Source organism: Callospermophilus lateralis, chromosome 8 (assembly GCF_048772815.1).
Source record: "Callospermophilus lateralis isolate mCalLat2 chromosome 8, mCalLat2.hap1, whole genome shotgun sequence".
Taxonomy (NCBI): Eukaryota; Metazoa; Chordata; class Mammalia; order Rodentia; family Sciuridae; genus Callospermophilus; species Callospermophilus lateralis.
Genome location: NC_135312.1, coordinates 19236265 through 19240393, shown reverse-complemented (window position 1 = coordinate 19240393; position 4129 = coordinate 19236265). Strand labels below are relative to the sequence as shown.

The window sequence follows — 4129 nt, the reverse complement described above, 5'->3', positions numbered from 1 at the left end:
CAGCTGCCATATGACTCCTTTTGGGGACATTTTACATTGAAACCCGGTGCCCTTTGATGAATAAGTCCAGGCCAACAGGAGAGGCCCTGTGCGGGTGTTCTGGGTGATAGCCTCCACCAAGGCTCAGCCTGCAGTGGCCAGCATCTGCTACAAGGCATGTGAGCAACTAGCCTTGAAGTGACTCTGCTTGGGCCTGCGCACAACATCTCTTCCTCTTCGGTCTCAGGCCTAAGTCGCAGTGACATGGGTAAACGCACTAAGAAAGTCGGAATCGTCGGTAAATGTGGGACCCGCTACAGCGCCTCCTTCCGGAAAATGGAAATCAGCCAGCACGCCAAGTACACATGTTCCTTCTGTGGCAAAACCAAGATGAAGAGATGGGCTGTGGGGATCTGGCACTGTGGTTCCTGCATGAAAACAGTGGCTGGTGGTGCCTGGACCTACAACACCACTTCTGCCGTCACAGTCAAGTCTGCAATCAGAAGGCTGAAGGAATTGAAAGACCAGTAGAAAGTTCTATCATATAGCAAAATTGTGGTTTGTTTGTTAATTGTATTAACTGGATGTTCTGATGTGAATTGCATTAATATTGCCCTTTCAAAAGATTTGTAAATTGAAGCCCTTCTAATTTGAATTGGAAAATTTTGCTAGACGGGTTATTGTAATTCAGGTCTTTTTTCTTCAGTAGTCAGATGATAATGGCACGAAACGAAGTCTTATGGCTTAGTATATACTCAGCTTTTTTTGTTTTTTTAAAACACTGTTCAACTACTCCGAGATACATTGATATTGTACAAAATTTGTTTTAAAGGTAAAATATGCTAAAATACACAAAGGATATACATAAAAAAAAAAAAAAAAAAAAGAAGTGACTCTGCTCGGATCCCTGCCACCATCTGACTGCAACTCTCCAGAGACTCTGAGGGGAACACTGGGCCTCCAACCAACTCCCAGAACTCGGGGGAGAAAGTGATAAGAAGTGATCACTGTTGCTTCCATCCCCCAAGCACAGGGTTTTTAGGCAGTCCTAATGACCAGAATGGGCTGAGGTGGGGTTCTAATGTCAATATCAAGTCTTCCCTGCGCTTCTCTCATGCACCATGCAGCAGAAGTGTTTTACACCATCTGTGCTGGTCAGCTTTTCCTCCCTGTTAGCAAAATACCTGAGAAAAACAACTTAAAGGGGGAAAACTTTATACTGCCTCACAGTTTCCATGGTTTCAGTTCGAGCTCCATTGCTTTGGGCTGGAGATGAGGCAGAACCTCATGGTGGGGAGCACATGGCAAGGCAGAGTGCCCCACCTCGTGGTGGCTAGGAAGGGAGGAGCAGGGTGAGGCCCAGGGAGAAGACATACCTTCTATGACATGGCCCCAGTGACCTACTTCTCCAACCAGGCCTCACCTCCACAGTTTCCACCGCCTCCCAATAGGATCATCAGATTATTAATCCATCCATAGCTGAACCCACTGATGACGTCACAGACCTTATGATTCAGTCATTTCCCAAGAGTCCCACCTTTGAACCCTGCTTCATTGGGGACCAAGCCTTCAACATGAGCCTTTGGGAGATATCCTAGATCCAAACCATAGCCCTATCTGACATAACCCACAACAATCCTATGAAAAAAGACATAGTATTGCCTTAGCCCCATTTGATAGATGATAAAACTGAGATTTAGTAAGATTTACAGGTTTCCTTAGGATCCTGTAGTTGCTAAGTCTGGGGACCGAGGAACCCCCGGGCTGACACTGAGAGACGATGAGGGTGTGAGCTGCAGGAGTAGCAGGCGGCCAAGAAGGGACAAGATTTGCTCAGTACCGAAAAGGGGAGATTGTCCAACCTCCTAACTGTGGCTGCTGGGGTGCTACTGAGGAAGACGCTCAGGCGACTTCTAATTTCTGGTTTTCTCTACCAGATGGGGGACTGACGATGGAATACCCACAGTTCCTCGGGACAGCAGAGGCTGACCCCAGAAACAAGGCACTCACTTCCGCATAGATAAATTAAAAGCTCCACATAGCTGAGTTATTAGAAAGCCCCAGTCAAAGAACAAGGGGAAAAACACAAAGGAACAAGAATGAAAAGCACAAGAGATATTTTTAGGCTGGGTACAATGGTGCATGCCTGTAATCTCAGGGATTTGGGAGGCTGAATCAGGAGGATCTCAAGTTTGAGGCCAGCCTCAGCAACTTAGACCCTGTCTCAAAATAAAAAGAGCTGGGTGTGTAGCTTAGTGATAGAGCACACCCAGTTTTAATCCCCAGTACCAAAAAAGAAAAAAAAAAAAGTCATCTTTTTACAAATAGCTCAGTATCTACCTAGGAATGGCTTATGCAGTGTCCTGAGTCATGTCAGGTAATTCTCCTGAGATATTCTTAGATTGCAAACTGGAATGTGTTGATTCCAGAGTCTAAAATTCCTGTATTGCACACAGCCATCAGGATCAAGTCCACACTCCCCAGGGAGCATGCATGCCCTTTTTTATCTCAGCTCCTTTGTCTCCAAGGGCGCCTCTCACCCTGCCCTCCAGGCAGTCTTAGAATTGCCCCTTTTATTTGCCTGGTGACTACTCAGGCTCTAGTACCGTCCTTACTGTTGCTGCCTCTGGGAAGCCTTTGCTCCCCCTCTTACCCCTCTTCCTGCACTGCCCTGTACCCACTTCTCAGGATCAACAAAATTCTGTGTTCTGAATCCTTACCAGCACCAGGCGCTGTGCTGGATGCTTTTATCACGGATCCCAGTTCTTTATTTATACACTTAGAGGCATATGGGATGTTGCAGTGGGACCCAAATGACCTTTTAAATTTCTAATAGTTGTGCATTTGATCTAATGTTTCTTAGGGGGAAAAAGGACTTGCACACAGCCTCATGACTTCACAAATATTGTTGCTTAAGATGAAGCAAATGCAGGCTGCGAGGTTTATAAACGAGTTGTAGAGGTTGCAGGGAGATAGAGCAAACATTTTAAAAGAGAGATTTTAATATCTGAGGTTTGGGGAAATCTCTTTTAATTTTTATAGCAACTCTATGAAATAGAAATTTTGTTCCCATTTTTTAGATAGAAACCTAAAGGTCATGAAGGTGAAAATTGCTTAAGTTAATAGAACTGTGCTGTGGAGTGTATTGCATTCCTACAATGAAATACTGGAGGCAACTAACCTTAAAAAGAGAAAAGATTGATGTATCTCACAATTGTGAAGGTTCAAGCCTCAAATCAGGTGAGCCTATTGGGTTGGCCTGTGGTGAAGGTGACACACACGATGAAAGTGCATCATGCAAACGGTTACATCTCAAACTTCCATTTGAGCAAGAGACTGGCCAAGTGCGAGGATTCACACCAGTAATCTCATCTACTTGGGAGGCAGAGGCAGGAGGATCTCAAGTTTGAGGCCAGTCTGGGCAACTTACTGAGACCCTGTCTCAAAATAATTATTTTAAGGGCCTTGGAGTATAGTTCAGTCATTTGAGGATTTATATTCTTGATTATATTTTCCTACTAATGAAAAATAAGATCATGGTGGAAAAATTGGGAGAAGGGCAAAAATATACATAGGAAAATTAAAATGACGTGTAACTTCACCTCTCACAAATGGCTGTTAATATGTTGGTTCCATTATAACAAAGAGGAGGAGAAGGTGGAGAAGGAGAAGGAGAAGGAGGAGAGGAAAGGGGAGGGGGAGGAAAAGACGGCAAAAGAGAAAAGGAAAAGGATGAGGAGGAGGGAGGGAGGAGGATAAGGAGAACGAGAAGGCTGGCACGCCTCATTGGAAAGGTCTTGCTGTTTGTCCCTTGCTGGGGACAGAGTCCCCACAGTAGGGCTGAGCATCGCCTGCAGCAGAATCCCCACAGTTGCACAGCAGGCACTCTCCACCCACTGCATCGCAGTCCCCGAGATGGGACCTGGGTCCTGCCTTTCCTCAGGCCCCGCCACCTTGAGAACAGTGCTGGCGCAGGCGGCCTCCGAAGTCATCCGTGGGTGGGGGGAAGGGGTGGGGAGCAGTGGTTTGTGGGGAAAAACATCACTCCAGTGCTCATGCCAGGGCTGGCCAGGACGCCCACGGTTCTGAAGAGAGGTCAGCCGTGCTGGATGGTAAAGGGTAACTGTGCCCACCAAGGCCTGCCACCGCC

General features: G+C 46.3%; 1 pseudogene; it reads left to right on the top strand.

Moving 5' to 3' along the window:
• Nucleotides 1-232: 232 nt before the first annotated feature.
• LOC143406277 (large ribosomal subunit protein eL43 pseudogene) lies at nucleotides 233-751 on the top strand (annotated as a pseudogene).
• Nucleotides 752-4129: the final 3378 nt, after the last annotated feature.